This window comes from Mastigoproctus giganteus, chromosome 1 (genome assembly GCF_048544385.1).
Source record: "Mastigoproctus giganteus isolate SK-2022 chromosome 1, ASM4854438v1, whole genome shotgun sequence".
Lineage (NCBI taxonomy): Eukaryota > Metazoa > Arthropoda > Arachnida > Uropygi > Thelyphonidae > Mastigoproctus > Mastigoproctus giganteus.
In genome coordinates, this window is record NC_143575.1 from 176,003,015 (window position 1) to 176,024,021 (window position 21,007).

Sequence of the window (21,007 nt, forward strand, 5' to 3'; positions counted from 1 at the left end):
GTTCACGCTGTATACGCTGAAGAAATCTGGTCTATACAATCAGCCAAATACTGGCACCTGAAATGGTTAATATTCAAAGATGAACTCGATGATCCCTTACGTCATAAAACACGGTTTTTGACTATGATCCTACATAATAAAAGAACCCTATCATATGAAAGGGATGGCAACGGGAACCTCCTACGATCTCTAGTGGGTATTTTAGAAGCTCATCAATAAATTTACTCTTTAGCTATCCATTAAACACGGGGTTAAAGAGTGCTCAACATTTATTGGGCAATTGAATGTGCAAGTGAATAGTAAAAAGAAACTCTTACAAGAGGTACCGTGGCAGAGCGGTCTACGGCGCTGGTTTTAGGCACCAGTCTCATTGAGGCGTGGGTTCGTATTCCACCTCTGCCAAATATTACTTTTTTCGTCCAGCAAGAACCCCTCTCCAGAATCTTAAGCCAGCCACTCACGTTCCATTGCCAAAGTACGATTCTGTTTGAAGTCAGTTGAACACACACACACGTTACAAGCGCGCAGTTTCAAATTTGTTTCCGTAAAATAAACATGCATCTTCATCAGCACAAAAACGTGTGCTCATGACATAAATATTTATGTCACTCTGACATAAATATTTTCAGTTAACTTAAAATCTGTGATCGATTGGTGGTAATAATACAGATGTGTTATTCAACTGCAAATTTTAGATTAATATCAATGGAAAAGAAAGGCTTGCGAGTGTGGATTAAGAACGAGAAAAGAAACACAATGCTATTTTAGAAGTTTATCAATCAATTTACTCTTTAGCTATCTTTTTTTTTTAATCATTTCTCCAAGAAAAACCCAAGGTGCGACCTCACCAAAATGAGCACAATAAGACTAAAACCAAGGGATATTCTTTGGGTTTGTATTACTGAAACGTGACTGCAGATGGATTTAATGATAATTTTTTTTCTGTTTTGCCACTAAAGCGCATGCCTTGGAACACTCCGGAGGAGGAATGGTTACCATTAATAAATATTCCCTCATTTCCCTGTTCACAACACCCTTACATAAGCATCCTCAGTTAAAATAGTAGTAAACACCATACGTTTATCCTACGTCATGGAGATTATGAAATTGAAAGAGCTCTGACTCACTTACCACACCAGAGGCATTAACCGACTTAGTATTTTTGCTTATTGCTGATGGAGAAACAAACTAAGCCTGATATACACTATGCTGCCACTTTATTAGGTAAACAACTGCTGTGCACACAAATGGTTTGCCCCAAAACGTTGCAAGAACATGACCACAGTTGTGGATATAAATCCAGCAGAACAACGTTTGTAGTATCAGTTAAGCGTACAAACCGTAGCAAGAATGGGGAAAAGGAGTGATCTAACGGACTTCCAACTTGGCATGATAGTAGGTGCAAGACAAAGCATCTCTGAACCGGCAGTTCTCCTGGACTTTTCACGCACCAAAGTTTAAAGGGTGTATCGATAATTATGCAACGAACAGAAAGCATCATCTCAGCAGCACTCCTGTGGAAGAAAATTGCTTGTTGATGAGAGAGGTAAGAGGAGGCTGGTTAGAAGTGTGCAAGCAAACAGACGGGCAACCACGATGTTGCACATCACGTCAGAATACAACCTTGGTACGCAGAACAAAATATCGCAACGGACCACTAGACGCATTTTGTCGCGAATGGGCTACAACAGCCGACAGCCGCATGGCGTACCTTTTTTTATCAATGAAGAACTAGAGAGCACGCCTCCTGTGGGCAGAGCAACACGAGCATTGGACTATCGAGGCTTGGAAAAACAGTTGCTTGGTCTGACGAGTCAAAGTTCCTGCTGCATCATGCTAATGGAAGGCTCAGAATTTGGCGAAAACAACATGAATCCATGGACCCGTCATGTATGACGACTACTCTGCAAAGTGGCGGGGGCAGTGTTATGGTGTGGGGAATGTTTCTTGGGACATGTTGGGTGCATTGATACCCATAGATTCACGTCTGAATGCCACATCGTAACTTAACATACTTGCTGACCAAGTGCATCCGTTCAAGTTGGCAGTTTATCCTCAATCAGATGATGACTTTCAGCAGGATAACGCGCCGGTGCACAAAGCTCGAATCACTATGGAATGGTTCCAGAAACATGACAATGACTTTTCTTTGCTGCAGTGGCCCGCGCAATCCGTGGATCTGAATCCTATTGAACATCTTTGGGGTGAGCTGGAAAGGGATGTTCGCTGCAGGCCTACCTACTGCTTGACACACTCATAACTGCATGGTACTCCATTCCTACACAACGTTTTCAGCATCTTGTTCAATCCACGTCTAGACGAATTCATGCTGTTTCGAAGGATAAAGGAGCCTCAACACGATACTAGATAGGTGTACCTAATAAAGTGGCAGCACAGTTTAGAAGTAGTGTGAAAACAATTTATTTCATTTACTTTGCAGGTTTTAATGAGAAAATGTTGCTAGAAAGTTTAAGTGCCATATGAAGATGGTGATTAACCATCTTTATATAGTTAGCCCTTATATTTTATGGACTATTTACAACGAATGAATAAAATTAACTTTATTTCCAGATTGAAATGGAACCTGGAGACTGAGGATGTCGCCCGGTTCCTCTCAAACTAAGACAACTGGAAGACACTGAAGAAATCTGGGCCTCAGCAGCTCTGTCTACACGTCGACCTATACAATCAGCCAAAATACTGGCACCTGAAAGGGTTAATATTCAAACATGAACTCGATGATCCCTTATGTCCTAAAACACGGTTTTTGACTATGATCCTACATAATAAAAGAATCCTATCATATGTACGGGATGGCAACGAACCGCTTTTAAAAAATTAAAAATTGTGCGAATACGATACATGATATTAACCTAAATAAATTCAGTTCCGGTTGAGAGAGGACTTCAATAGTTGACAATAGAGGCAATAGATGACAACATAATCTCGAAATTGCAATCATGGCGGTATTTACCCTCACCAGCAGGCGCATTTCGGGGTAAATCCATTAAACCCGGGGGTTAAAGAGTGCTCAATATTAATGGGCAATTGAATGTCCAAGTAAAAAGTAAATAGAAACACAAGAGGTAGCGTGGCCGAGCGGTCTAAGGCGCTGGTTTAAGGCACCAGTCTCATTGAGGCGTGGGTTCGAATCCCACCGCTGCCAATATTATTATATTTTTTTCCCTCACAACTCCCTCCGCAGATTCAATAGATCGTGCCCACACACGTTAAAGTGATTTCAATTTTGTTGCATTGAACTAAATCCTAGTGCGGCCTTCAAATGCGAATGGCTGGCTTAAATAACAAAATCTTCCTCAGAAAAAATTAAATTTTAAGCAGAATGTTGTCAAGATAAAGGTGAGTGCGAGTAGGAATAATACTACTAAGTTCAGAGGTGGGCGGTGAAGAATTTGAACCTAAGTCTCAAATAGATAGATGCCCATAATTAGCGCCATAAACAGCTTGGCTCCTTTTTTAACTACAGACTTATCGGAATAAGTGGCCTAAATAACATTAGGCTGGTTTCGTATAAATTTCGAGCCAGAAGACTTAAGTTTCGAAATACAAAAGTAGGGTGAAAACAATTTAATTTCATTTACTATGCAGGTTTTAATGCGAAATGTTGCTAGAAATGTTCAAGTGCCATATGAAGATGGTGATTAACCATCTTCATATGGTTAGTCCTTACATTTCATGGACTATTTAAAACGAAGGAATAAAATTAACTTTATTTCCAGATTGAAATTGAACGTGGAGACCGAGGATGTCGCCCGGTTCCTCTCAAACTAAAACAACTGGGAATAGAAATTTCCAGTTAACGTGCAATTCGTGAACGATTGGTGGTAATGATACGGATGTGTTATTCAAAGGCAATTTCTAGATTAATGTCGAGGGGAAAGAAAGCCTTGAGAGTCTGGAAGAAGAACTAGAAAACAAAATCAGCGGTATTTCAGAAGTTCTGTAATCAATTTACTATCTTTTGCTCTTTTCAACTGTCCTAGGGCAATGTCTGAGAAAGCAGCGTTTAAACAAAACGCTTCTCATTTTTACAAGGACATATTCAATCTCCCTTACTCCCCCTCGAATCAGTCATTGAGTCGTCATACCTTCGAGAGAAATCGAAGATGCAACCCCCATCAAAATGGGCTCAATAACACTAAAACCATGGGATATTCTTTGGGTTAGTATTATTGAAATGGGACTGCAGAAGAAAGAAGTTATCTTTTTTTTTCTGTTAAGCCACTAAGGCGTTTTGCCTTGGAACGCTCTGGAGGAGGAGAACCAGTTACCTTCTATAAATATTCCTTCTTTCCCTATATACGATACCCTCACATAACCATCCTTATTTGAAACAGCAGTATAAGTTTATCCTGTCCCCCTGAAGATTGAGATCTTTAAAAAATCTCCAAATGACTTCCCCTACCATAATCTTTAACCGACTTAATATTTTCTGTTCATTGCTGGTGCACAGAGAAACTTCGATTAATATATATTTCGTTTTCGGCCACGTATCTAACATCTGTAATTCCTCTGCCAGTGCCTGCCTCTACAGAGAAATGTTGATTCCTAATCCCTCTTCATTTTCCACGGAGAAATGTTGATCCCTAATCCCTCTTCCTTTTCTCCTGACATGCGCATAACAACTTAAGATTAACATAGCAGCCATGTCCTTTACTTTAATTTTCATTTAGCTTTTGCTTTAGCAGCTTCCAAAGGTGTCACATTGTAATTTTATTGTCTCTGCTAAATTGTGATCAGTGCTATTCTTCTATACTTTAAGAAAAGCTATGTAACACCTGTAATTTTGTGAAAAAATTAATGTTACAAATGAAACATAATTCTTTACGTTTAGATAATAATTACAGGTGTATATAACTTTAACTTGTCCGATATTTTACTTTGATGTAGCACTTGTAATGCATCAATTTAAACATCTGATTTTTTTTTTTACCGTGATGTTTCAAAATGAGAACTAAGAGTTTACCAGACTTTTTGAATCCTTAAACATCTAAAACAATGAGAATATTTAAAGAAATAACCTTTGTTTACGTACCTTTTATTTATCTTTCTTTAATACAATGAAGATTATTCAACCTAATTTATAATTCCATCACAGCCACGGATTAAAGCCTGTTCAAGATTACTTGGGCAATTCAATGTGAAAGTCAATAGGAAAAAGAAACGATTATAAGTGGTAGCGTGGCCGAGCGGTCTAAGGCGCTGCTTTTTAGGCACCAGTCTCATTGAGGCGTGGGTTCAAATCCCACTGCTGCCAATGTGTTTCTTTCTTTTTTCCCTAAAAAAATCCTCACCAGGACAAAGAAACTGGACTCATCCTTTTCAACGACCCTGTAGCAGTGTCGCCCACAGTTTATGTTGAGGGGCCGCATTGGGGATTTTCTGAACACAACGGACCATGCCAAAGAAGGGTTGGTTTAACATCTTTCAATTTTGCTCTACAATAGCAAAACTGAATTAATATAAGAATTATTTTGAATAGAATTATTATCAAACTTTATCATTGTGCAGAACTGCTAATCTGAGTTTATCATCATCATGAACTTCATCCGGATTAGATCTTTGAAGACCGCTATGATCACAAAATTGCGATCATAGTAGTATTTACCCTCCCCATCAGACGCAGTGGAGGTAAATCCATTAAATTCTGGGTTAAACAGTGCTAAACATTTATTGGGCAATTCAATGCACAAGTCAATAGTAAAAAGACAATCTTAAAAAAGGTAGCGTGGCCGAGCGGTCTAAGGCGCTTGTTTTTAGGCACCAGTCTCATTGAACCGTGGGTTCGAATCCCGCTGCCCAATGTAATTTTTTTTTCCCAGCAAAATCCCCTCTCCAGAATCTTAAGTCAGCCACTCACGTTCCATTGACGACATACGATTTTCTTTGAAGTCAGATGAACGCACACACGTTACAAGCGCGAAGTTTCGAGTTGCTTTCGGTAAAATAAACGTGTATCTTCATGAGCACACAAACGTGTGCTCCTGACATAAATATTTCCAGTAAATAAATATTTTCTAACATAAATATTTCCAGTTAACGTAAAATCCACGATCGATTATTGGTATTGATACAGGTGTGTTATTGAACTGCAAATTCTAGATTAATATCAATGGGAAAAAAGAGATGCGCATAAACAACGTACGTTTGTCATAGCAGTGATGTTCTTAACTTAAAGCAGTGTCATCACATTGTAATTTCAATATGTCTGCTAAATATTGTCCCAAAAGTTTAATAGAAGTTATGTGACTCTCGTAATTTTGTGACAAAGGAAACATTTTTTAAGGTTAGTTAACAGTTAAATATTTACAGCTATATATATATATATAAAGAACTTTAATTTGTGTGATAATTTAATATTATAATAAATAAATAAATAAATTTTCTGTTTATACTCCGGGACGACCAAACGGTCAGAGGAGTTATTAACTCCTCTGACCGTTTGGGACAAACCATTTGGGACGAACCGACTGATTCAAGATCCATGGCTAACAAGGACTGACAGCAGCTCTTTCAAGTGGTGTATCATCACGAGTTTGGATCCTGGCACATCGTTTCTTTCTATACGATAAGTGTAGAAAAGGAAGATCTAGCGAAGAAAATTGGATAATGCTATATAGGTCAGGCTAACGACTTATGCCATTTCGAAATTTATCCTTTAATTGAATTAGTGGGCGGAAGAAATTGCCTTGAAAAGCATCAGCTGAAATCAACTGGTCAGGTGTGTGATCATAAGAAAAGAATACTGCTGAAACTTAAGTCATAGAAACTACTTTTATTCTAGATTTTTTGTAAGAAAATATTTGAGTATTTCAGTTATTTTGGGAGAATTCAGTTCCAAAATTAGTTGAAGAAAAATGGCAATATAATGGTATCTGTTTATAATAAACAATTCGATTTCCTTTCTAATTTAATGGAAATTTAATAAAATACAGAGTTCGCACTGAATGCTCTCTTCTCTCAGAACTGAGGAAATTGGAATTTTATTAATAAACAAATACGCGGGTATTTAACGAAGACCGTATTCAGCAGTCAGGGGCTTGAACTCCGGTCTAACTCAAAGAGCGTGTGCTACTGTACTCACGCTCCTGCCCACTCGGCTACGGAGGCCGGCTACGATACACGATATTAACCTAAATAAATAAATTCAGTTCCAGTTGATAGAGGACTTCAGGTTTTCATTCACCAACTGGAAAATATGTGCGCTGCACTAGTTGACAGCATAAACACAAAATTTCACTCATGGCGGTATTTACCGTCACCATCAGGCAGAGTGGGGATAATTCCATTAAATCCGGGGGTTAAAGAGTGCTCAACATTATTGGGCAATTGAATGTCCAAGGGAATAGTAAACAAAACCTGCTTAAGAGAGGTAGCGTGGCCGAGCGGTCTAAGGCGCTGGTTTTAGGCACCAGTCTCATTGAGGCGTGGGTTCGAATCCCACCGCTGCCAATGTAGTGTTTTTTTTTTTTTTTTTTTTTTAATTCCACCCCAGAACAAAGGAACTGGTCTCATCCTTTTCAACGACCCTATAGCAATGTCGCTCACCGTTTATATGGAGGAGCTGCACTGGGTTTTTTTTTTTCTGAATACAACGAACGATGGCAAAAAACGGTCGGTTTAACATCTTTCAGTTTTGCTTTACAATAGCAAAACTGAATTATTATGAGAATTATTTTGAATAGAATTATTATTATCAAACTTTATTATTGTGCAAAACTGCTAATCTGATTTTATCATCATCATGAACTTGATCGGAATTAGATCTTTTAAGACACGTTCCGTTGTAGCTTTTAGATGGTCTTGAGATGATCTCGCCATCTTTGTCCCTGTGGGCCCAGATCTCTTCCCTGTAGGTTTTTAGTGAAATGATAATTGTTGATCTGAGTTAAGGGCTGAAATGTTTAACAATCAACCTCCGGTCAAAATTCTGTGACTGCAAGAGCTAATGAAGACACCATGCTTCATCATTAGCTCATATTGAACTACAACTAAAAGTAGCTGAATTAAACTGCAGAATTTAAGCGTAAAAAGAAAATGTTTAAGTGTTATGAACTTCAATAAAAGTTCTTTTTGATATTTACACTTCCAGAAATGATCTCCAAAACTTGAAGCATTATCACATGTGTATATAAATACGTTGGAGTGTGATTATATTTTACTAACTTAAAGTTGACCTAAAGGAATAGCTATAGTTCCACAGGATAGAATTATAGCTGCTGTCTACTGAGTGAACTATACATTACGTCTACATTGAGTAGCACTTCGTCGCCACCATGTACACCAAACTTCTTACACTGTTTTGTTTTGTTGGAAAACAAAATACGATCTTTTACTTGACCATCGTATGATCACCATAGCCTAAGAATTCTCCAAAGAACAGTATACAATACTGTATATGCTAAAGAAATCTGGGCTTCAGCAGCTGTGTCCTCACGTCGACCAATACAATCAGCCAAACAATGACACCTGAAATGGTTAATATTCAAACATGAACTCTATGATCCCTTACGTCATAAAACACGGTTTTCGACTATGATTCTACATAATAAAAGAATCCCCTAATATGTACGGGATGGCAACGGGAACCTCCTACAATCGCTAGTGGGTATTTTAGAAGCTCATCAATAAATTTACTCTTTAGCTATCTTTTTTTTTTTTTAAACTGTCCTTGTGAACTATCTGTCCCACTGGAGAAACCAGCCTTCAAACAAAACCGCCCCTCATTCTTACAAAGAGATGTTCAGTCTCCCTTCTTCACTCCTCCAATCAGTTATTGTCCCATCATTTCTCCAAGAAAAGCCCAAGGTGCGACCTCACCAAAATGAGCACAATAAGGCTAAAACCAAGGAATATTCTTTGGGTTTGTATTACTGAAACGTGACTGCAGATGGATTTAATGATATTTTTTTTTCTGTTTTGCCACTAAAGTTTTTCTGTTTTCACATGCCTTGGAACACTCCGGAGGAGGAACGGTTACCATTTTAATAAATAGTCCCTCCTTTCCTGTTCACAACACCCTTACATAAGCACCCTCAGTTAAAATAATAGTAAAGAGCATACGTTTATCCTACGTAGTGGAGATTATGAAATTGAAACAGCTCTGACTCACTTAAGACACCATAGACATTAACCGACTTAATATTTTGGTTACTGCTGATGGAGAAACAAACTGCGCCTAATATTCACTGTGCTGCTACTTTATTAGGTACACCACTGCTGTGCACACAAATGGTTTGCCCCAAAACGTTGCAAGAACATGACCACAATTGTGGATATAAATCCAGCAGAACAACCTTTGTAGTATCAGTTAAGCGTACAAACCGTAGCAAGAATGGGGAAAAGGAGTGATCTAACGGACTTCCAACTTGGCATGATAGTAGGTGCAAGACAAAGCATCTCTGAACCGGCAGTTCTCCTAGACTTTTCACGCAACACAGTTTGAAGGGTGTATCGATAATTATGCAACGAACAGAAAGCATCATCTCAGCAGCACTCCTGTGGAAGAAAATTGTTTGTTAATGAGAGAGGTCAGAGGAGGCTGGTTAGAACTGTGCTAACAAACAGACGGGCAACCACGATGTCGCACATCACGTCAAAATACAACGTTGGTACGCAGAACAAAATATCGCAACGGACCACTAGACGCACTTTGTCGCGAATGGGCTACAACAGCCGACAGCCGCATGGCGTACCTTTTTTTATCAATGAAGAACTAGAGAGCACGCCTCCTGTGGGCAGAGCAACACGAGCATTGGACTATCGAGGCTTGGAAAAACAGTTGCTTGGTCTGACGAGTCAAAGTTCCTGGTGCATCATGCTGATGGAAGGCTCAGATTTTGGCGAAAACAACATGAATCCATGGACCCGTCATGTATGACGACTACTCTGCAAAGTGGTGGGGACAGTGTTATGGTGTGGGGAATGTTTCTTGGGACATGTTAGGTGCATTGATACCCATAGATTCACGTCTGAATGCCACATCGTAACTTAACATAGTTGCTGACCAAGTGCATCCGTTCAAGTTGGCAGTTTATCCACAATCAGCCGGTGCACAAAGCTCGAATCACTAAGGAATGGTTCCAGAAACATGACAATGACTTTTCTTTGCTGCAGTGGCCCGCGCAATCCGTGGATCTGAATCCTATTGAACATCTTTGGGATGAGCTGGAAAGGGATGTTCGCTGCAGGCCTACCTCCGTCGAATTTCAAGGAACTGCGTGACACACTCATATCTGCATGGTACTCCATTCCTGCACAACGTTTTCAGCATCTTGTTCAATCCATGTCTAGACGAATTCAGGCTGTTTCGAAGGCTAAAGGAGCCTCAACACGCTACTAGATAGGGTTACCTAATAAAGTGGCAGCACAGTGTAGAAGTAGTGTGAAAACAATTTATTTCATTTACTTTGCAGGTTTTAATGAGAAAATGTTGCTAGAAATGTTTAAGTGCCATATGAAGATGGCTATTAACCAACTTTATATGGTTAGCCCTTACATTTTATGGACTATTTACAACGTATGAATAAAATTAACTTTATTTCTAGATTGAAATGGAACCTGGAGACTGAGGATGTTGCCTGGTTCCTCTCAAACTAAGACAACTGGAAGACGCCGAAGAAATCTGGGCCTCAGCAGCTCTGTCTACACGTCGACCTATACAATCAGCCAATTACAGGCACTTGAAATGGTTAATATTCAAACATGAAATCGATGATCCCTTATGTTCTAAAAAACGGTTTTTGACTATGATCCTACATAATAAAAGAATCCTATCATATGTACGGAATGGCAACGAACCGCTTTTAAAAAATTAAAACGTTATTGTGCGAACACGATACATGATAGTAACCTAAATAAATTCAGTTCCGGTTGAGAGAGGACTTCACGTTTTTATTCAACAACTGCAAAATGTATGCGTTGCACTAGATGACAACATAATCTCGAAATTGCAATTATGGCGGTATTTACCCTCACCAGCAGGCGCATTGGGGGTAAATCCATTAAACCCGGAGGTTAAAGAGTGCTCAATATTAATGGGCAATTGAATGTCCAAGTAAAAAGTAAATAGAAACACAAGAGGTAGCGTGGCCGAGCGGTCTAAGGCGCTGGTTTAAGGCACCAGTCTCATTGAGGCGTGGGTTCGAATCCCACCGCTGCTAATATATATTTTTTCCCCACAACTCCCTCCGCAGATTCAGTAGATCGTGCCCACACACGTTAAAGTGATTTCAATTTTGTCGCATTGAACTAAATCGTAGTGCGGCCTTGCAATGAGAATGGCTGGCTTAAATAACAAAATCTTCGTCAGAAAAAAATAAATACAGTCGATTTTTAATGTTGTTGAAATTTTGAAAGCTGCTTCATAAATTAATGAAAATGTGTAGAAATACATACCTTCACTGATTAAAGCCCACAGCTGTTACATATGTCGTAAAGTTATGAAGTTAAAAATCTGTTTAATGACAATTTAGCAATTTTAAGCAGGATATTGTCAAGATAAAGGTGAGGGCGGGTAGGAATAATACTACTACTAAGTTCAGAGGTGGGCAGTGAAGAATTTGAACCTGTCTCAAATAGATAGATGCCCATAATTAGCGCCTTAAACAGCTTGGCTCCCTTTTTTTAATTACAGACTTATCGGAATAAGTGGCCTAAATAACATTAGGCGGGTTTTCTATAAATTTCGAACCAGAAGACTTAAGTTACGAATTTATACAAAAGTAGGGTGAAAACAATTTAATATCATTTACTGTGCAGATTTTAATGCGAAATGTTGCTAGAAATGTTCAAGTGCCATATGAAGATGGTGATTAACCATCTTCATATGGTTAGTCCTTACATTTCATGGACTATTTAAAACGAAGGAATAAAATTAACTTTATTTCCACGTTGAAATCGAACCTGGAGACCGAGGATGTCGCCCGGTTCCTCTCAAACTAAAACAACTGGGAATAGAAATTTCCAGTTAACGTGCAATTCGTGAACGATTGGTGGTAATGATACGGATGTGTTATTCAAAGGCAATTTCTAGATTAATGTCGATGGGAAAGAAAACCTTGAGAGTCTGGAAGAAGAACTAGAAAACAAAATCAGCGGTATTTCAGAAGTTCTGTAATCAATTTACTATCTTTTGCTCTTTTCAACTGTCCTAGGGCACTGTCTGAGAAAGCAGCATTTAAACAAAACGCTCCTCATTCTTACAAGGACATTTATGAATCTCCCTTCCTACCCCTCCCATCAGTCATTGACCCATCATACCTTCGACAGAAATCGAAGATGCAACCCTCATCAAAATTGGCTCAATAACACTAAAACCATGGGATATTCTTTGGGTTAGTATTAATGAAATGGGAATGCAGAAGAATGAAGTTATCTTTTTTTTTTCTGTTAAGCCACTACGGCGCATTGCCTTGGAACACTCTGGAGGAGGAGGACCAGTTACCTTTTATAAATATTCCTTCTTTCCCTATATACAATACCCTTACATAACCATCCTTATTTGAAACAGCAGTATAAGTTTATCCTGTCCCCCTGAAGATTGAGATCTTTAAAAAAAATCTCCGAATGACTTCCCCTACCAGAGGCTTTAATCGACTTAATATTTTCTGTTCATTACTGGTGCACAGAGAAACTACGGTTAATATATATTTCGTATTCGGCCACATATCTATCATCTGTAATTCTTCTGCCAGTGCCTGCCTCCACAGAGAAATGTTGATCCTTAATCCCTCTTCCTTTTCCCCCTGACATGCGCATAACAACACAAGATTAACATAGCAGCGATATTCTTTACTTTAATTTTCATTTAGATTTTGCATTAGCAGCTTCCAAAGGTGTCACATTGTAATTTTATTGTCTCTGCTAAATTGTGATCAGTGCTATTCCCTGTACTTTAATAACAGCTATGTAACACTTGTAATTTTGTGAAAAAATTAATGTTACAAATTAAACACAATTCTTTACGTTTAGATAACAGTTACAGGTGTGTATAACTTTAACTTGTCCGATATTCTACTTTGATGTAGCACTTGTAATGCATCAATTTAAACATCTGATTTTTTTTACCGTGATGTTTATTTCTTTGTTGGCAATCAAAATAAACGTTTCAGAATGATAACTAAGAGTTTACCACACTTTCTGAATCCTTAAACATCTAAAACAATGAGAATATTTAAAGAAATAACCTTTGTTTACGTACCTTTTATTTATCTTTCTTTAATACAATGAAGATTATTCAACCTAATTTATAATTCCATCACAGCCCCGGATTAAAGCCTCTTCAAGATTACTTGGGCAATTCAATTTGCAAGTTAATAAGGAAAAGTAACGATTATAAGTGGTAGCGCGGCCGAGCGGTCTAAGGCGCTGGTTTTAGGCACCAGTCTCATTGAGGCGTGGGTTCCAATCCCACCGCTGCCAAATATTACTTTTTTTCGTCCGGCAAAAACCCCTCTCCAAAATCTTAAGCCAGCCACTCACGTCCCATTGCCAAAGTACGATTCTGTTTGAAGTCAGTTGAACACACATTACAAGCGCGCAGTTTCAAATGTGTTTCCGTAAAATAAATGTGCATTTTCATGAGTGCACGTTTGTGTACTCATGACATAAATATTTATGTCACGCTGATATAAATATTTTCAGTTAACCTAAAATCTGTGATCGATTGGTGGTAATAATACAGATGTGTTATTGAACTGCAAATTTTGGATTAATATCAATGGAAAAGAAAGGCTTGCGAGTGTGGATGAGGAACAAGAAAAGAAACACAATGCTATTTTAGAAGTTTATCAATCAATTTACTCTTTAGCTATCTTTTTTTTAAAAAACTGTCCTCGTGAACTATCTGTCGAACTGGAGAAACCAGCGTTTAAACAAAACCGCCCCTCATTCTTACAAAGAGATGTTCCCTTCCTACTTCTCCAATCAGTCATTGTCCCATCATTTCTTCAGGAAAAATCCAAAGTGCGACCTCACCAAAATGGGCACAATAAGACTAAAACCAAGGGATATTCTTTGGGTTTGTATTACTGAAACGTGACTGCAGATGGATTTAGTGATAATTTTTTTTTTTCTGTTTTGCCACTAAAGCGCATGCCTTTGAACACTCTTGAGCGGGAATGGTTACCATTAATAAATATTCCCTCCTTTCCCTGTTCATAACACCCTTACATAAGCATCCTCAGTTAAAATAGTAGCAAACAGCATACGTTTATCCTACGTCGTGGAGATTAGGAAATTAAAACAGCTCTGACTCATTTACCACACCAAAGGCATTAACCTTAGTATTTTTGCTTTTTGCTGATGGAGAAACAAACTGCGCCTGATATACACTGTGCTGCCACTTTATTAGGTACACCACTGCTGTGCACACAAATGGTTTGTCCCAGAACGTTGCAAGAACATGACCACAGTTGTGGATATAAATGCAGCAGAACAGCCTTTCTAGTATCAGTTAAGCGTACAAACCGTAGCAAGAATGGGGAAAAGGAGTGATCTAACAGACTTCCAACTTGGCATGGTAGTAGGGGCAAGACAAAGCATCTCTGAAACGGCTGTTCCCCTGGGCGTTTCGCACACCACATTTGGAAGGGTGTATCGATAATTGTGCAACGAACAGAAGACATCATCTCAGCAGCACTCCTGTGGAAGAAAATCGCTTGTTGATGAAAGAGGTCAGAGGATATTGGTTAGAACTGTGCAAGCAAACAGACGGGCCACCACGATGTCGCACATCATGTCAGAATACAATCTTGGTACGCAGAACAAAATATTGCAACGGACCACTAGAAGCACTTTGTCGCGAATGGGCTACAACAGCCGACAGCCGCATGGCGTACCTTTTTTTATCAATAAAGAACTAGAGAGCACGCCTCCTGTGGGCACAGCAACACGAGCATTGGACTATCGAGGATTGGAAAACAGCTGCTTGGTCTGACGAGTCAAAATTCCTGGTGCATCATGCTGATGGAAAGCTCAGAATTTGGCGAAAACAACATGAATCCATGGACCCGTCATGTATGACGACTACTCTGCAAAGTAGTGGGGCAGTGTTATGGTGTGTGGAATGTTTCTTGGGACATGTTGGATGCATTGATACCCATAGATTCACGTATGAATGCCACATCGTAACTTAACATATTTGCTGACCAAGTGCATCCGTTCAAGTTGGCAGTTTAACCTCAATCAGATGGTCACTTCCAGCAGGATAATGCGCCGGTGCATAAAGCCCGAATCACTAAGGAATGGTTTCAGAAACATGACAATGACTTCTTTTCTGCAGTGGCCTGCGCAATCCGTGGATCTGAATCCTATTGAACATCTTTGGGATGAGCTGGAAAGGGATGTTCGCTGCAGGCCTAACTCCATTGAATCTCAAGGAACTGCGTGACACACACTCATATCTGCATGGTACTCCATTCCTGCACAACGTTTTCAACATCTTCTTCAATCTATGTCTAGACGAATTCAGGCTGTTTTGAAGGCTAAAAGAGCCTCAACACGCTACTAGATAGGTGCACCTAATAAAGTGGCAGCACAGTGTAGAAGTAGTGTGAAAACAATTTATTTCATTTACTTTGCAGGTTTTAATGAGAAAAATGTTTAAGTGCCATATGAAGATTGTGATTAACCATCTTTATATGGTTAGCTCTTATATTTTATGGACTATTTACAACGAATGAATAAAATTAACTTTATTTCCAGATTGAAATCGGACCTGGAGTCTGAGGATGTCGTCCGGTTCCTCTCAAACTAAGACAACTGGAAGACGCTGAAGAAATCTGGGCCTCAGCAGCTCTGTCTTCTCTTCGGCCTATACAATCAGCCAAATACTGGCACTTGAAATGGTTAATATTCAAACATGAACTCGATGATCCCTTATGTTCTAAAAAACGGTTTTTGACTATGATCCTACATAATAAAAGAATCCTATCATATGTACGGGATGGCAACGAACCGCTTTTAAAAAATTAAAACGTTATTGTGCGAATACGATTTTAACCTTAATAAATTCAGTTCCGGTTCAGAGAGAGGACTGCAAGTTTTTATTCAACAACTGCAAAATGTGTGCGCTGCACTAGATGACAACATAATCCCGAAATTGCAATCATGGTGGTATTTACCCTCACCAGCAGGCACATTTGGGGGTAAATCAATATTAATGGCCAATTGAATGTCCAAGTAAAGAGTAAATAGAAACACTTACATGTGGTAGCGTGGCCGAGCGGTCTAAGGCGCTGGTTTAAGGCACCAGTCTCATTGAGGCGTGGGTTCGAATCCCACCGCTGCCAATATTATTATATTTTTTTCCCTCACAACTCCCTCCGCAGATTCAATAGATCGTGCCCACACACGTTAAAGTGATTTCAATTTTGTTGCATTGAACTAAATCGTAGTGCGGCCTTGCAATGCGAATGGCTGGCTTAAATAACAAAATATTCCTCAGTAAAAATTAAAAACAGTCGATTTTTAATGTTGTTGAAATTTTGAAATGCTGCTTCATAAATTAATGAGAATGTGTAGAAATACGTACCTTCACTCATTAAAGCCCACAGCTGTTACATATGTCGTAAAGTTATGAAGTTAAAAATCTGTTTAATGGCAATTTAACAATTTTAAGAAGGATGTAGTCAAGTTAAAGGTGAGGGCGGGTACGAATAATACTACTAAGTTCAGAGGTGGGCAGTGGAAAATTTGAACTTAAGTCTCAAATAGATAGATGCCCATAATTAGCGCCTTAAACAGCTTGTCTCCTTTTTTAATTACAGACTTATGGGAATAAGTGGCCTAAACAACATTAGGCGGGTTTCGTATAAATTTAGAACTAGAAGACTTAAGTTACGAATTTATACAAAAGTAGGGTGAAAACAATTTAATATGATTTACTATGCGGGTTTTAATGCGAAATGTTGCCAGAAATGGTCAAGTGCCAAATGAAGATGGTGATTAACCATCTTCATATGGTTAGTCCTTACATTTCATGGACTATTTAAAACGAAGGAATAAAATTAACTTTATTTCCACGTTGAAATCGAACCTGGAGACCGAGGATGTCGCGGAGTTCCTCTCAAACTAAAACAACTGGGAATAGAAATTTCCAGTTAACGTGCAATTCGTGAACGATTGGTGGTAATGATACGGATGTGTTATTCAAAGGCAATTTCTAGATTAATGTCGAGGGGAAAGAAAGCCTTGAGAGTCTGGAAGAAGAACTCGAAAACAAAATCAGCGGTGTTTCAGAAGTTCTGTAATCAATTTACTATCTTTTACTCTTTTTTACTCTTTTCAACTGTCCTAGGGCACTGTCTGAGAAAGCAGCGTTTAAACAAAACGCTCCTTATTCTTACAAGGACATATTCGATCTCCCTTACTCCCCCTCGAATCAGTCATTGACCCATCATACCTTAGAGAGAAATCGAAGATGAAACCCCCATCAAAATGGACTCAATAACACTAAAACCATGGGATATTCTTTGGTTAGTATTATTGAAATGGGACTGCAGAAGAATGAAGTTATCTTTTTTTTCTGTTAAGCCACTACGGCGCATTGCCTTGGAACACTCTGGAGGAGGAGGACCAGTTACCGTCTATAAATATTCCTTCTTTCCATATATAACTCACATAACCATCACATAACCATCCTTATTTAAAGCAGCAGTATAAGTTTATCCTGTCCCCCTGAAGATTGAGATCTTTAAAAAAAATCTCCGAATGACTTCCCCTACCAGAGGCTTTAACCGACTTAATATTTTCTGTTCACTGCTGGTGCACAGAAAAACTTCGATTAATATATATTTCGTATTCGGCCACGTATCTATCATCTGTAATTCCTCTGCAGTGCCTGCCTCTACAGAGAAATGTTGATCCTTAATCCCTCTTCCTTTTCCCCTGAAATGCGCATACCAACAAAAGATTAACATAGCAGCCATGTCCTTTATTTTAATTTTCAATTAGATTTTGCTTTAGCAGCTTCCAAAGGTGTCACTTTGTAATTTTATTGTCTCTGCTAAATTGTGATCAGTGCTATTCCCTGTACTTTAATAACAGCTATGTAACACTCGTAATTTTGTGAAAAAATTAATGTTACAAATTAAACACAATTCTTTACGTTTAGATAACAGTTACAGGTGTGTATAACTTTAACTTGTCCGATATTTTACTTTGATGTAGCACTTGTAATGCATCAATTTAAATGTCTGATTTTTTTTTTTTTTACCGTTATGTTTATTTCTTTGTTGCAATCAAAATAAACGTTTCAGAATGACAACTAAGACTTTACCAGACTTTCTGAATCCTTAAACATCTAAAACAATGAGAATATTTAAAGAAACAACCTTTGTTTACGTACCTTTTATTTATCTTTCTTTAATACAATGAAGATTATTCAATCTAATTTATAATTCCATCACAGCCCCGGTTTAAAGCCTCTTCAAGATTACTTGAGCAATTCAATGTGAAAGTCAATATGAAAAAAAAAAAACTGTTACAAGTGGTAGCGTGGCCGAGCGGTCTAAGGCGCTGGTTTTAGGCACCAGTCTCATTGAGGCGTGGGTTCAAATCCCACCGCTGCCAATATGTTTATTTTTTTTCCCCCTAAAAAAACCCTCACCAGGACAAAGAAACTGGACTCATCCTTTTCAAAGACCCTACGTGTCGCCCACGGTTTATATTGAGGAGCTGCATTGGGGATTTTCTGAACACAATGGACCATGCCAAAGAAGAGTAGGTTTTACACCTTTCAGTTTTGCTCTACAATAACAAAACTGAATTAGTATGAGAATTATTTCGAATAGAATTATTATTATCAAACTTTATCATTGTGCAGAACTGCTAATCTGAGTTTATCATCATCATGAATTTGATCCGGATTAGATCTTTTAAGACCGCTATGATCACAAAATTGCGATCATAGCAGTATTTACCCTCGCCATCAGGCGCAGTGGGGGTAAATCCATTAAACCCGGGGTTACAGTGCTCATCATTTATTGGGCAATTCAATGTACAAGTCAATAGTAAAAAGACACTCTTACAAGTGGTAGCGTGGCCGAGCGGTCTAAGGCGCTGGTTTTAGGCACCAGTCTCACTGAGGCGTGGGTTCGAATCCCACCGCTGCCAAATAAAATTTTTTTCTGCCCAGCAAAAACCTCTCTCCAGAGTCTTAAGTCAGCCACTCACGTTCCATTGACGAAGTACGATTTTCTTTGAAGTAGATGAACACACATACACGTTACAAGCGCGAAGTTTCGAATTTGTTTCGGTAAAATAAACGTGTATCTTCATGAGCACACAAACGTGTGCTCATGACAGAAATATTTGCAGTTAACATAAAATCCGCGATCGATTGGTGGTAATGATACAGGTGTGTTATTCAACTCAAATTCTAGATTAATATCAATGGAAAAAAAGGCTTGAGTGTGGATGCAGAGCAAGAAAAGAAATACAATGGTATTTTAGAAGCTCATCAATCAACTTATCCTTTAGCTATCTTATTTTTTTTTTTTTTTTTTAATGTCCTCGTGAACTATCTGTCGAACTGGAGAAACCAGCGTTCAAACAAAACCGCCCCTCATTCTTATAAAGGGATGTTCAGTCTCCCTTCCTACTTCTCCAATCAGTCATTGTCCCATCATTTCTTCAGGAAAAATCCAAGGTGCGACCTCATTAAAATGAGCACAATAAGCTAAAACCAAGGGATATTCTTTGGGTTTGTATTACTGAAACGTGACTGCAGATGGATTTAGTGATAATTTTTTTTTTTTTTTTCTGTTTTGCCACTAAAGCGCATGCCTTGGAACACTCCGAGGGAGGAATGGTTACCATTAATAAATATTCCCTCCTTTCCCTGTTCACAACACCCTTACATAAGCATCCTCAGTTAAAATAGTAGTAAACAGCATACGTTTATCCTACGTCGTGGAGATTAGGAAATTAAAACAGCTCTGACTCACTTAAGACATCACAGGCATTAACCGACTTAATATTTTTGCTTATTGCTGATGGAGAAACAAACTGCGCCTGATATACACCGTGCTGCCACTTTATTAGGTACACCCCTGCTGTGCACACAAATGGTTTGTCCCAAACGTTGCAAGTCATATGACCACAGTTGTGGATATAAATGCAGAAGAACAACCTTTCTAGTATCGGTTAAGCGTACAAACCGTAGCCAGAATGGAGAAAAGGTGTGATCTAATAGACTTCGAACGTGGTAGTAGGTGCAAGACGTGCTGGACAAAGCATCTCTGAAACGGCAGTTCTGAACTTTTCATGCACCACAGTTTCAAGGATGTATCGAGAATGGTGCAACGAAAAGAAAACATCCTCACAACGGCACTCCTCTGGAAGAAAATCGCTTGTTGATGAAAGAAGACAGAGGACGATGGCTAGAATTGTGCAAGCAAACAGACGGGACACAATGTTGCACATCACGTCAGAATACAACCCTGGTGCTCAGAACAAAATATCGCAAAGTACCACTAGTCATACTTTGTCGCGAATGGGCTACAAAAGGCCACATCGCGTACCTTTTTTATCAATAAAGAACTAGAGAGCACGCCTCCTGTGGGCACAGCAATACCAGCACTGGACTACCGAGGATTGGAAAACAGTTGCTTGGTCTGACGAGTCGAAGTTCCTGGTGTATCATGTTGATGGAAGGCTCAGAACTTTGCGAAAACAACATAAATCCATGGACCCGTCATGTCTGACGATTACTGTGCAAGGTGGTGGGGGAGAGGGTTTTCTTGGCACACGTTGGGTCGATTGATATCCATAGATTCACGCCTGAATGCCACATCGTACATAAACATCATTGCTGACCAAGTGCATAGGTTCATGTTAACAGTTAATCCTCAGTCAGATGGTTACTTCCAGCAGGATAATGCACCGGTGCACAAAACCAGAATCACTATGGAATGGTACCAGAAACTTGACAATGATTTTTCTTTACTGCAGTGGCCCATTGAGTCCCCCTGGATTTCAATCC

The 21,007-nt window shown here is 38.9% G+C and overlaps 7 non-coding genes across 7 annotated transcripts; all 7 read left to right on the forward strand.

Annotated features, from left to right (window-relative positions):
- The first annotated feature begins 3,085 nt into the window (after positions 1-3,085).
- On the forward strand, positions 3,086-3,166 carry TRNAL-AAG (transfer RNA leucine (anticodon AAG)). The gene has a single exon. It is a non-coding gene; the product is annotated as a tRNA-Leu (tRNA).
- A 4,226-nt stretch (positions 3,167-7,392) lies between these two features.
- TRNAL-UAG (transfer RNA leucine (anticodon UAG)) lies at positions 7,393-7,473 on the forward strand. Its single transcript has one exon. It is a non-coding gene; the product is annotated as a tRNA-Leu (tRNA).
- A 3,629-nt stretch (positions 7,474-11,102) lies between these two features.
- Positions 11,103-11,183, forward strand: TRNAL-AAG (transfer RNA leucine (anticodon AAG)). The gene has a single exon. It is a non-coding gene; the product is annotated as a tRNA-Leu (tRNA).
- Positions 11,184-13,362: 2,179 nt separating this feature from the next.
- Positions 13,363-13,443, forward strand: TRNAL-UAG (transfer RNA leucine (anticodon UAG)). The gene has a single exon. It is a non-coding gene; the product is annotated as a tRNA-Leu (tRNA).
- A 2,789-nt stretch (positions 13,444-16,232) lies between these two features.
- TRNAL-AAG (transfer RNA leucine (anticodon AAG)) lies at positions 16,233-16,313 on the forward strand. The gene has a single exon. It is a non-coding gene; the product is annotated as a tRNA-Leu (tRNA).
- Positions 16,314-18,513: 2,200 nt separating this feature from the next.
- TRNAL-UAG (transfer RNA leucine (anticodon UAG)) lies at positions 18,514-18,594 on the forward strand. The gene has a single exon. It is a non-coding gene; the product is annotated as a tRNA-Leu (tRNA).
- Positions 18,595-19,056: 462 nt separating this feature from the next.
- Positions 19,057-19,137, forward strand: TRNAL-UAG (transfer RNA leucine (anticodon UAG)). Its single transcript has one exon. It is a non-coding gene; the product is annotated as a tRNA-Leu (tRNA).
- The last annotated feature ends 1,870 nt before the right edge of the window (positions 19,138-21,007 follow it).